At 43.7% G+C, this 13,811-nt stretch overlaps 1 long non-coding RNA gene across 1 annotated transcript in view; it reads left to right on the top strand.

Moving 5' to 3' along the window:
• LOC139080544 (uncharacterized) overlaps positions 1-11,194 on the top strand; it is a 31,151-nt gene extending 19,957 nt beyond the window's left edge. Inside the window, exon 3 of the long non-coding RNA XR_011535123.1 lies at positions 10,979-11,194. This is a non-coding gene — a long non-coding RNA (uncharacterized lncRNA). The remainder of the gene's footprint in view (positions 1-10,978) is intronic.
• The last annotated feature ends 2,617 nt before the right edge of the window (positions 11,195-13,811 follow it).

Genomic DNA, 13,811 nt, shown 5'->3' with positions numbered 1-13,811 from the left:
TGATTCAGGTCTAATCACCAGGTCCCACATCTCTGCATTACTCCTGAGTTTGTGATCCATATATGTACTTCTCTGTTTCTTCTAAGCAGAAGATGTCCAGCTGAGGGTGTTGTCATCCATGGGCCCAGACACCCCTGAAGAACTGGACTAGCCAGTCCATACCCAACAGGTGTACAATATAAGCTTTATTAAGGGCTTTGTTTCAGGAGCCGTCACCTTTGTGGCCTTGTGTGCCCAGACTGCCTTTGCCTAAATGAGCTATCATTGCAAAATAGACTCTTAGCCTTAGATGTTTAGTTCAGCCTCTCCCAGGACATTCAATATATTGGCCTGGTTTTCTGCAGTTACTTCCCAGCCATCAGGCTTACATCGGGAATCCTCACTGAGATGTTTTTCCCTTTCTTTCTTGTGGTCAACCACTCTAGCTTTTGTATGTGATTGGTGAGCGGTCTTCAATCACGTATGTTCCTTATATGTTCAACTGCTTCATATATGCAGGGTTGTCTCTCCAGATACATTCTAAATTGCCTGTGGGAAGGAATTCTGTATGTGTTCTTTTTTTTTTTTTTTTTTGAGGAAGATTAGCCCTGAACTAACTACTGCCAATCTTCCTCTTTTTGCCGAGGAAGACTGGCCCTGAGCTAACATCCACGTCCATCTTCCTTTACTTTATACATGGGACGCCTACCACAGCATGGCCTGACAAGCAGTGCCATGTCCACACCTGGGATCTGAACCGGCAAACCCTGGGCCGCCGAGAAGTGGAACGTGAGCACTTAACAGCTGCGCCACTGGGCCGGTCTCTGTATGTGTTCTTTATGTCTTTGTATCATACCTTGCACAATGCTGGGTATGTTTGATGGTTACTTCAGAGGACATATCTTTCCAGTGGAAGAAGATATGGGACAGACAAAGGACTAAAGAAAATCTGTCTCACTGTTAAAAAACAGAGATAGCTAGAAAGAGAAATTAAGACATTGTTAAAGGCATTTAATGTTTAAACCCACTTTAACTTCTATGTGAAAGTTGATTGCAAAAGTCCCCCTCTCACTATTCGCCATGACAGGAAACTCACCTTTGTCTTTGAAAAAGAATTCAATGATTCTTATTCAACACTTGTTTTTTTCTATACACACGTCTTGGTAGCATGGTATGGGGGCATAGATTGGATAGTCTCTCAATATCTCTACCTTTATGATATTTTTAATAAATCCAATGTGGATATAGAAAGTACTTTCTGCTATCATGAAATAAAAGGAAAATATTAAATTTCTAATTGTCATTAACTTCAATTTGATATTTGTTGCAATAGGGATTTCTCCTAACTATAGCTATATGTAATGTATAACTATAGCTAATATAATAGCTCTTTACTTTGTACCTATGTATAAAGTATTGTCTATGTTTCCAAATATTCCTCTGCTAAAAATGCAAAGTGTTGGAAAAAATGCTCAGTGTCTTTTCTAAAATCTGCCAGTAACTTGGAGATGATTGAAATTGACCTCTTTCGTGTAATATCAAAAGCAGGTAAGAGCATTGACGAATTTCTCACAAAGCTGTAGTGAAAAACAGGACTGGCTTCCTCTTCATATCAATTCTAAAGCACTAGGCCCTGGATTTATTCAGAATCCAGCTCTGTGTCTGGATCAGAGTCAGTTATTTGTCACCGACATGGGTGTAAGTCTCATCACTATTTACCCGGGATGTTGACACGTCTATCACGTCCAAGAAAGCATTGGCAGAGATCAAAGATCATTTGGAACAACCTGGAAGAAAGCTAAAGACTTAGATGTAATTTTCAACCTGGGAAAACTTCCTCTTTATCAAACATTCCAAGTTCTCATATTATGATTTATCAATACAGTCAGATAAAGATCTTTTCACCTATGTAAGTTAATTCAACTTTCCATTTTTTAAGTTCAGAGAATGACTATTTCTTTTTTTTTTTAACTTTGTTTTTTAAAGATTTTATTTTTTTCTTTTTCTCCCCAAAGCCCCTGGTGCATAGTTGTGTTTTTTCGTTTTTTGTTTTTTTTAGTTGTGGGTCCTTCTAGTTGTGGCATGTGGGACGCTGCCTCAGCATGGCCTGATGAGTGATGCCATGTCCGCACCCAGGATTCGAACTGGCAAAACCCTGGGCCACCGAAGTGGAGCGTTCGAACTTAACCACTCGACCGCGGGGCCAGCCGCCCAGAGAATGACTATTTCTATGATGTGTTTGGCTAGCAAGGGTACACACTGAAGACACGCAAGGAAAACAACTAAGAAGTGGAAATTACAGAGCTGAGGATAGCACCGAATTAATGTTAATGAAATAACTTCTTTCTATTTTTGCTTTTCCAACACGCAGATGATAAACAGTGGTTCCAGCCCCAGGTCCAGAGGTGAGGGAAGGAACTCAATCAGACAGCTCTCCCAGGAATTTTATCTGCAAATAGGAAGGTTAATCTACTAACATTTACAGATACCAGAGCATGTACTTTGACTGTATTTTCTGGGTATATAGATGGACAGGGTAGAGCAAAACACCTTTTTTCTCACTCCCCATTGTCATCTAAGGTATAACGTATGGTCCTGAACATAGTTTTGTCTGTGACTTTAACAAGGATCCAACTCATGACTTTGACCTCCTGGGCATAAGGGTCTACAGCTGTGCTGTCCATTACTGTAGTCACTAACCACTAACCACACGTGGTTATTTACACTTCAGTCAAATAAAATTAAAACTTCAGTTTCCAACAGCCACATTTCAAGTGTTCCATAATCACACGTGATTAGCGGCTCGTGGCTCCTGTATTAGACAGTGCGGATACACAAGATTTCCATCCTCACAGGGGGTTCTTGGGACTGTGCTAGCTTGATCCTTGGTACTCAGAGTTTATGAACCAGCAGCAGTTGCATCACCCGGAGCTTGATAAAAATGCAGACTCTCAGCTACCCCCAGAGCTCCTGAGTCATAATCTGCATTTACTAAGACCCACAGGTGGTTTATGTCCCATTCGAGTTTGAGACACTCTGGTTAGACCACGGAGGAAGCACACCCCCAGGTCTAGAAGAAGAAAAGAACTGTAACCAGGTGGGGCTCAACTGGCGCACAGTCACTTCCACGTCTTTACTATGGCTTATTAAAACTAGGAGAAACATAAGGTTACTTCCAAACGTAATTTATTGATTTGTACTTTATGGGTTTTTTTTTTAGGAAGATTAGTCCTGAGCTAATATCTGCTGCCAGTCCTCCTCTTTTTGCTGAGAAGACTGGCCCTAAGCTAACATGCGTGCCCATCTTCCTCTACTTTATATGTGGGACTCCTGCCACAGCATGGCTTGACAAGCAGTGCATAGGTCTGCACCCAGGATCCGAACCGGCGAACTCCAGGCCGCCGAAGTGGAACATGCAAACTTAACCATTGTGCCACCGGGCCAAGCCCCAGCCATAATTTAAGAATCAGTGTCTGTACCAATTGTTGGTGTTGATCCATGCCTTCCTCTTGACTCCTTCATATAAATAGCTAAACGTTTATTAAGGCCTAACTCTGAACCATACATTGTTCTAGGTGCTTCTATGTTTTGATTCCTTAATCCACACAAACAACCCAATAGGTGGCTTCTATGGTTCACCTTATTTTACAAATGAGGATTCTGTGACACAAAGAATGGAAGTAAGCTAAGGTCACTATGGCCGAGCCGAGGTTCAACCCAACAGAGCCCACACAAGAGGATCTCAGCAGGCTGCCGCAGTCCCTGGAAAACTACAACTGTGGGGGTTTCTTGCCTGGTGCTCTGAGCTCCGAAGCCAATAGCATGGAAAGGATTGCTTGTCTGTCGTGTGCTCCTCTGGTTCCACTCACCTCCCTAAGAGGCTCCAGAGTGCAGATGTGCTGTCATCTACTTCGAGGGGATAGCCTGGCAGAGTACCACGTTTCCTTCCTATTCGTCTAGATTAGCTCATCCTATTGCTCAACTCTCTTTTCCCGAATCTCTGGGAAGAACCTATGCAGTTAAACTCATGCCAAAATCCTAATGCAACCTGTCCACCCCACGGGGGGAATGTAGGCCCCGCCTAGAACAGCAACAGGAGAATCAGCTGTTTCCTGCCCAACCTAAGTAGCTCAGGGTGAGTCATCACTTTCCCTGACCCAACCAAGGCGTGGCTCCTCCAATCCCTTACAAAATGCTTCCGCCCCAAAATTCTCAGGCCTGCCTGTTAGGGCTAGAGAGCCAACGATTTTAGTGTCTCCTTTGAGTCTCATGAATTATCGATGACTGCATTAAAGGCCCAAAGTGCCCTCTAACGGACCTGAAATTAAGTCTGTTGGCCTTTGGCAGACACCAAACTAACCATGTACATTAAGCCCAAAAGAAGATTAGGGGCTTGCCAGGGCCTTGCCTCTGAGATGGCTAAAGAGGCACGTGAGAGAAACCAGCTGTGTCAGCATTGGCCTTGTTTGGTTATTCAAAATATCAAATTTTGTGACACGTTGCTCAGAACCAACACGACACACCACCTAGGACGCCTTTTACTTCCTCCTCTCCAGCACTCTACTATGGTTGTTTTAAGCGATAGATGCTAAATTCTGGAAGGGCAGCAATTGTGTCTTTGTACTCCCACGCAGAGGGTTCTGCATGCAGTGGGTGCTCAATAGATGTTTATTAAGAGAAGAAATACAAATGAATGGGGATTCCAGTTATAACTATTACTACTCAATAGCCAATAAGAGCAATGACACTTTGTAGCTCTGTAGGATCCTTCTCCAATAAATTTAAAGTATTTTATAAAATTTGAGATAACGAATGCATATACTAGTCCTATTTGATAACTGAGAAGGCTGACGTTGAGTGAGGTTATGATTTGGCTACCATTGAACCCAGCAGAATAAAATTCAATCTTCCTTTTTGGCGGCTTGAAGCTTTATTGTTGAAGAGGAACTGAGATCTAAGAAGGAAGAGAGTGGGGGCTGGCCCTGTGGCCTAGTGGTTAAGTTCGCGTGCTCCACTGCAGGCGGCCCAGCGTTTCGTTGGTTCGAATCCTGGGTGCGGACATGGCACTGCTCATCAAGCCACGCTGAGGCAGCGTCCCACATGCCACAACTAGAAGGACCCACAACAGAGAATATGCAACTATGTACTGGGGGGCTTTGGGGAGAAAAAGGAAAAATAAAATCTTTAAAAAAAAAAAAAAAAAAAAGAAGGAAGAGAGTGTCATAACCGATCAGTGGGGCCAGTTGATTTATATCCATCTGCAGGTGACCTGAGACAAGAAAATTGGATTTGCTCTGTGGCTGCAGAAGTTTTCAGGGGCAGATGCAAAGCCTGGAGGCAGGGCCTCTGGAGTCTGTATGGACTGCTGTGTTTTTCATGAGGAACCTGGAAAAGAAGAAGGACTGGGAAGCGAGGGTGGAATAAACAAATGAGAAGAAGCCACCTTTGGAGGGGCACATGCCAGGGCTGGGCTCCATGGCCTTCCCCTCTGTGTGGACACAGCTCTAGAGCACCAGCGAGTGGATCTTGACAAGAGCACTTATCTTAAATATTTGCCAACAACTTCACACTCATGGAAGCTGAGAGGAAACCTTTTAGGGAGGAGGCAATGACATCATGCTTGCTTTTGCTCTCCTTCTAGCTCCCAGGGCTGCACCCTTTATTGTTACCCAGCATTCTGCAAACACCCACGTTTAGCTTTTTCCACCAAGCCAGTGAAATGGACTAAATGGATTCCTTTATGTCCAGATAGGACTCTGATCCTTAAATGGCCTCATTAAAGAACCAGCGTTTTTGAGAGTCATTGTGTTTAATGGGTCATTATGTAAAGACAGACTCTCCCAAAACCCTTCTGGAGGAGGCCTTGTGCACCAATGTCTTGAGCATTAGTATCCTTGGCACAGGCTCAGAGGAACTGACTGAATGAGTGATGGAGACAACAGAGGGCTTTCCACCTCAGAGAGAAGGCAGGTCTCTACGTGACGGTTTACAGATGACCTGGAACTTTTATCTTACCTCAGTTATTAAAAGTAGCGAGAGTGTGCATTGTGATGATGGTAATAGCAGTAACCATCGTACGTAACACTTTACTTTTGCAAAGACCTGAAGTATTACAGCATTCCCCTCCTTCATTAACCCCAGGCAGAACCAGTCCCCTCCTCTGTGGCCTTATAGAACTTCCCTCTTGCTGGGGTGAAGGAGAGACAGCACTGAATGTAAATCACAAGTCCTGAGTTGGAATCCTGATCTATCACTTATTGATTGTGGGGCCTTGAGCAAAATATTTTATTCTCTGAGCCTTGGTTTACTTATCTCTAAAGTAAAGAGCACCATAAAATTTATCTCAAAGAAGCATTGTAAGGATTATATGAGATCTCAAGCAAGAAGTCAGTCTTTCAAAAACTACTTGATGAGAGAATTAATTACACTGTGTCATAATTAATCAGTCACATGCCTCAACTGGAATGTAACCTTCCTACCAGTGATGGAACAGGTCTTACTCATCTTTGTGTCCCTGGCACACCATTGTAGGTGCTGAATAAATGTTACTGAGTGGGTGAGCCATGTAACTCATGTCACTGCTAGAGCAGCCAGGCTGTCCAGTGTTGTCAAGAGCTCTGCTGAGCTGCAGAGAGCTGGACTGCTGGATATCGTCAGCATAACAGATTAAGACAAGCCAAAATGAAAATGACAGTCAAGCCTTAATCACTTACCACCATAATATAAGCAAGAAGCCAGAGTGGAGACAGTGCCCTGCCTCCTGTTCCATTTTCCCCATGGAACAGCACCAGGCAAGGGTCAGATGTCTCCTCGCACACAGGGAAATTGTCTCACTACCGAGGGAGACCTGAGCAAAAGGCTCCTGCCAGTTGATGGACTCAGGGCCGGGATAGGGGTTGGGTAGCAGAGGGGAGGAGGACTTGGGGTGGAAACGTACAGAATACAAAGTCAGTGTAGGGAAAAAGAGTCTTCGAGGTTCTTCCTCCCCTCCTGCACAATGAGGTCTTGGCAGTGTCCTGAGGGAGGCCTCTGCTAAAGCGTCCCGGGAAAGAGGCCTCCAGATGGAGGCATCTGGGCCAGGGGTGCGGGTCATGTAAGAGCAGGGCGGGCAGGGGCCTGAGTCCTGCCTGCAACTTCCTTTAGAGACTGCAGTGTACTGGCTGTGCACCGAGTCTGGGCTGAGGATGCAGCTTCCCCCACGCAGCCTGGCCAGGAAAGCCTTTGTAATCACCTGCACGCAGGCCTGAAAATCCCTCATAGGTGTCTGGCCAGGACTCCTCATCCAGGGTGTTACATCTTCCAGGGAAAGTAGCTGGAGACCCAGGGACTTTAAATGACTTGTCCAAGGTCACTTGGTGTGGTCGGTTCAGAGCTGGATCAGAACAGAGTTCTTTTGGTTCCACCCTGATTATCTCCCACTGGACCAGAAGTGGGTATGTGAACACCTGTACCCCCTTGTTTTATGGGAGGTTGTTCTTCTGCTTCAGGAGGTTGTACAGTCCTGGCCAGAATGAGTTGTCAACTTCCACAGCCTGTTGTGGTAGGCAGAATTTTGACCCCATAAGCTTTGCCCCTCGGTGTTATGCCTGTGAATATACTACATTACATAGCAAAGGGACTTTGTAGATGAAATTAAGGTTATTAGCTAGTTGACCTTTAAATAAAGAGATTATCCTGGATTATCTGGGTGGGCCCAATGTAATCCCACAAGTTTTTAGCATCAGAAGAAAGCAGAAATCAGAAAAATGCAGCAGAAGGGGAAGTCAGGGAGGTTTGAGGGATGAGAATTTGAGGCACTGGTGCTGGCTTTGAGGATGGACAGGTCCATGAGCCAATGAAGTGGGTGGTCTCTAGAAGCTGGGAATGATGCCCCGCTAACAGCCAGCCACGACAGGGAGATGTTAGTCCTACAACTGCGAAGGAGGAAGTAAATTCTGTCAACAACCTGAATGAGTCTAGAAGCAAATCCCGCCCCCCACCCCCCACCCCCGCCCCCCGCGAGCCTGCAGAAAGAGCCCCGGCTGGCTAACCTCCTGATGTCAGCCTTGGGAGACCCTGAGCAGAGCATGTGGTAAAGCTCGCCTGGACCTGTGAGCTACAGAAACCGTGAGATAATAAATGGGTGTTGTTTTAAGACACTAACTGTGTGGTAATTTGTTACTGCAGCAGTAGAAAACGAATACCGGGGCTCAAAAGCACAGTGTGAAGACCATCCACCCTTCCTCAACATCCCATCACTGCTGCTCTCAGCCCTGGTAACACTCCCGGCATCAATGGGTCCTTTTTGGTACTCTGTGGGAAGTGCTGTTGCTAAGCTCGGACCAGACATTCCTGACTGCAGCTCAAAGCTCATTTTAAACTTGTGGGTTAGGAAAGCAGTGGGACTATTTCTCTGATCTCAGTGTAGGGGAGGGAAGAATTCCCCCCTTTCCCCTTAAATTCCTTAAATCCAAATTGAACAGGGCGTCCTGTATTTTACCTGTGACATACCCAATGGAAAGCTTTCAGGTCAGGGAAACAGGGTTGCCAGGTAAGATACAGGATATCCTGTTAAATTTGAATTTCAGATTCAAAAATTTTTAGTACGTCTCAAATATTGCAGGAGACACACTTAGACTAAAATATACATAGAGGGATATATACTTTAAAGTCTGGCAACCCTGCAAGGGCCAGACATTAAAAATTAGAGTTTTCTAGAGCAAGTAAAACTGACCAGGAAGTGGTAAGTGGCGACCTAAATTTCATCTGGCCTCCCTTTTCTGGGACCAGTGCCCTTTTGTTTCTGCCACAACCAAATCTGATATCAGGAAAGGATCTTATGTCAGATGCTTACATATCAGTGAGAATTTTTATCAGCAGGGGTGTCTGCCTCTTTAACCCTATATTCTAATGTGGAATAAAAGATGCTGTCTTCTGTTAAAAGCAAGGTTTGATTTCACTGAGCAGGATGGTGATACATGCTCAGTCTGAGTTCCTTCCCAAGGCAGGAGGCAGGGGGAAGATGTGGGCTTTTAAGGTCAGACAGATCTGTCTTCAGACCCTGGCTTTGCTGCTCCCTGCTTTGTGACTTTGGGTAAATTCATATTTCTCAGCACATTCATTCTCACCGACAGCACATTTACTATAATGTAACTATAACTTAACCTTCAGGATTATTATGAGGATCAAATGAATCTATACATGCAAAGTATCTCGCACATAATAGGTACTCAGTAAATACTTATCTTTCTCTTCCTGAGCTCAGCCCGAGTAGCCATATCCTGCTTCTGTGCACAGGCAAAGATGGCCACATCTACCTAAGGCCATCTGTAGGCATCTAAACGCTAGCCTGTAGAGTCAAAGAAGGAAAGACTGCATGCAGAATTACATAAAAAGATAGCTGTGCCCTAATAATACATCCATACAAACCATTTATTGGACATTTACTATAGTGATGGTGGAACACACTTATAAAGGACACATTATATGTTAAGGATGGTTCTAGATGATTTACACATATTAACTCATTGAACACCCGCAAGAGCCTATGAGGAGACACTATTACTATGATTCCCATCCCATTTTGAATGAGGAAATGGAGGCACAGAAAGGTCAAATAATTTATTCTAGTTTACCTGGCCAGTAAATGGTAGTAATAGATTCTTCCCCACCATTAAGGTGCTGCTTTCTGCGTGTAGCTCTCTGATTTATGCCCCTTATCTCATTGAATCCTCACAACAAACCCATGAAGTAGGGATTTCCATAATCTTTCCCATTTGACAGTTTGACCAGGAGCTAGTAAATGGCAGAGCTCATCTCTGAGAACAAACAATAAGATGGTTTTTGAATAAGATTTAAAAAGTTTTGAATCTTAGTATTGTTATATTTGATATTGTTAAGTTGTGGAAGTTTCATCCTAGAGAGGGCGAACCTCACAGGACTGACACAATTTGGCATCTTCCTGCGTTAAGAACTTTTCTGTTCAAGACTGTTCCCTAGGGTCTCAGAGATGCTCCCTCCAACCCCTCGGGAAGAGCTGCCATTCTGGTCTTTCTCTGAACTCTTCTCAGAATGCAAGGTGATCACCCCTGAAACAGGATCCCAGTGAGGAGGTTTTGTCCAGCTCCTCTGATGCAGCACTCTCTGTGTGTTTTTGGTGACAAGTGAATCAGGTTTCCATTAAAAACGCTGCTGCCAAAAGGGAGAAAAAAATAAAAGTTCCGGCCTTGCTTTGTCTTAATTCTGGAGCCCAGAATGGAAAGTTGGCAGCTCAGCCTGAAAGAGGAGAGCGCATTGGGTAGCTGCACTGCTGGATATAAAAACCACAAAACAGGGAGCAACTCGCTTAATCTGAACTGTGAATGGGCGGGTAGTTGGGGGGTGGGAAGAGGTGCACACTCGAATGCAGGTCTCAGCCTCCCAGGGTGGGAATCCAGTTGCCTAATCATGACGTCACTCAAGCCATTCCCACGCCTTTGGCCCAGTTTTCGAATTACTTAGCAATGGGCGCTGAAGCCAAATTTGAAAGAAATTACTCTACGACTCAGACTGTTAATCTCTGTTTTGATAACCAACAGCAAGTCATTGGAATTTTAGCTTATATTTGGTATGAAAGTATGTTTTGCAAGGTTCTCCTTAATTTACCCCCTGCCTCAAGGAAATGCCGATTGTGTACAGGTGAAAAAGCAGATTCGCCTGCCTTTGGGGAAAATACCTGGAATTCCTCTTCAGCAGAAGACTTTGAAGAAATTAAGAATGCAACCTCTGGGGTCACACCCATGTTCGAATATTGGCTCTACACCCGGGGTCCCATGTCCCCATATGTAAGTGGTAATAATATTACCCACTTCACAGATGGTTGTGGTGATCCAGTGAGATGAAAAGCTCTAGCATGGTGCTTTGTAGGTACACAACATATGCAGCCAATTGTTATTTATGCTTGTATTTGTAAACACACAGTTTGGAGTAAAAAAACAAAAATGAAAAAGTCATTGATCTTGATGGTTATTATTTCAAACAGTTGTGAAACCTGTTGACAATGGAACCCTGCACACTTAGGAGGTTCCAGGAGGCATGTAGAACTCTCCTATCAAGTCGTTTAACAGGAGTGTTGCTGGCTAGAAAAAGCACACCGGCTTCCTTCCAGAGGACAGTGAGATCTCCAGTCCACGAGTATTTTCTTTCTCTGATACAAGTTATTGTGAGATGCAAGAATTAAACTTGAACTAACACCAAATGGCCTTCAAAATGTTTCCTTCAGTGACAAAAGGCTTGCATTACACCACACCCTTCCATTCAGTTTCTTCTTTTTGTTATTTTTTATCTGTTTATCTACCTGATTTCTCAGTTGGTTTTTTCATTCACTTCTGTGTTATGTGAAAATTGGTCCATGAAGGGAAAACAATCTTTTCCTATGGTAGAAATTAAATCCTTCACATTTATCATCTGCCTACAACTTACTAGGGCTTCTGAATTCAAAAGGGGAATTTAAATTTTCACAAAAGTTTTCAAACTTCTGAGAAGTTCTTCTGACTCTTGTCTCAAACACATCCCTGAAAGCTGGATCGATTCACCTGCAGGGCCTGAAGTAGTTTTGACCAGGAGCCATAGTTTGCCAGCCCTGCTGTTCCTCTCTCATTTCCAATATTTACCCTTTACCTCTTTTATGCAGTTTTACGTTTTATGTGTTCTTTCTCTCTTTTTAAAACCTTATCATTCTCTCACTTCTACAATCCCTGCAGGACACCTGGATGCTCTGTAGTAGAAATCTAATGTATCTGCTGCCTGGCATCCCTTCCTTCCTCTGTTAACAGCATTTGCGGTCCAACTTCATTTGATGGGTGGAGAGAGGGGGAGGAGGGCCGTCGGTCACAACACCCCACCTCCTGGCCACAGTGATTGGCCCGGGGATGGGCATGTGACTAAGCAGGCAAATCAGTGTCCTTTCCTGGGGTGTTACCATTAGATACTAGGAGAGAGAGAGACTCCCTTGTTCCTCCAATCTTGAGCTCTAAGATTGTTCCTCCTCAGTCATGCTTCTTGCAGGAGACTTGGCTACTAGGACAAAATGAGACCAATTCACAGAGAGAAGCAAAGCAAAGAGATGAAGTTATGTGAGCTAATAAATTTCTGGTTTGCTTAAACTGGTTGGATTCAGGTTTCTGTCACTTGCAATCAGAAAAGTCCCGATTAAGATATAACCTTCTCATTTTTAAGACCAGATACAGCCTCCCATTCACAAGTTATCGTGGTGTACTATATTCACTTTAAAAGAAACTTTATTTTGAAATAATTATAAATTCACAGGAAGTTGAAAGATAGTACAAGAAGTCCATGTGATGTCAAACCTGAAGTGAATTTGCTCACCCAGTGGGCAGCAAGCCAATCTCTGACACCGGGTGTGGTGGAAGAAAGTAGGAATTTTATTATTGCCCAGTGCTGAGCAAAGAGAGAGGGCAGCTAACTCTGAAATCCCAAATTCCCTGAAAAGCTAAAAGGAAGGGTTTTTATTTGGGGTTTTAGGTAGGGGAGGGGGAGCATGTGGCCTTGCTGGTCGAAGCTTTCCCACCAGCCTGTCTTTGGTCTTGAGACACTTGCAGAGAAGAGGGAACCCATGACCTTGCTGGTCAGCAGCTTTCCCACCGGCCTGTATCTCTTTGTGGGGAGGAGATAATGAATCCAGGTGCTTGTCCTTGGTGGTGTCTGTCTCCATGGAGGATAGTGGATTCTGGAGCCAGGAAGCCAGGGAGTAAGCAGGGAATGAGTGTTTTGGTTTTAACCCCATATATGCTGGGTTTAATGTAGGGAAACTGATATCGGGGTTGGTATCATGTGTGTCCTTCACCCAGTTTTCCTCGGTGGTTACATCTTCTAGAGCTGTAGTACAATGTCAAAACAGGAAATTTACATTAGTATAATGTGTATCTGTAGTTCTATGTCATTTTACCACATGTGCGGATTCATATAATCATCGCCACAATCAGGATATAGAACTATTCCTTCACTACAAAAATTTCTCTTGTGCTACTCCTTTTAGTACATAACTTATCAGTCTCCTGGTGTTAAGATTTTACCAGTTTGAGTGAAGTGTACAGACCTTACCTCCCTCTACTCTCCCCATTAGAGGATAATTGTCTTAAATATTTCCTTTACATACACTGAGAACCACATCAGAAAAAGAAAGGATGCAGTTGCAAGCTTCTGTACAAATTAACAAGCTAGAATTCAAGCCACAAGCTGTGTGCATTTAGGGGTTAAGATTTTTATAGGAACTTTTCCAGATGCCTGTGCTAAATTTTATTGCTTTGACTTTTAGACATTTTTCAATCAAGCAATTCAAACTTACCCTTGTATCTGGCCAAACAGGTTCTACCTTAAGTCTTACCTAACACTGATATAATGTATGCCAGTTGGGAGAAAAAAATCTATTTCCTAATGTCCAAACAAATCCACAAATCTCAATAGACTGAAAGCTCCAGAGCTTTTTCATCTTTGTATCTCGAGCTTCTAGCACGGTAGAGGATGCGTGGAAGATAAGAGAATTCATACCCAGTAGTTTTAATTTTCTCTGTGAAGTAGGAGGCAAGGTCGTTTACTGAGAGAGAAGTCATATGGGATAGGCATCTTGCAAGAGAGGTGATGGTTTGGAGCACCCAACTTTTAAAACACATTCGCATGTGTAGGGTTGGGGAAATGAGGGAGAATGGGGGGTCTGGGGCCATTTACAGATTTTTGACTGGAATGATTGGATGGCAGGTCATTATTCAAAATATTAAATGTGGGTGGAGGTACAAGCTCTTAGGGAAAGATAATGAGTTCAGCTGGAGACATGTTGATTTTGAGGAATGTGTTAG

The sequence above is a fragment of the Equus przewalskii genome, chromosome 30, assembly GCF_037783145.1.
Source record: "Equus przewalskii isolate Varuska chromosome 30, EquPr2, whole genome shotgun sequence".
NCBI lineage: Eukaryota > Metazoa > Chordata > Mammalia > Perissodactyla > Equidae > Equus > Equus przewalskii.
The sequence above is the reverse complement of the archived record's forward strand: the minus strand, read 5'-3'. Positions and strand labels throughout refer to the sequence as shown.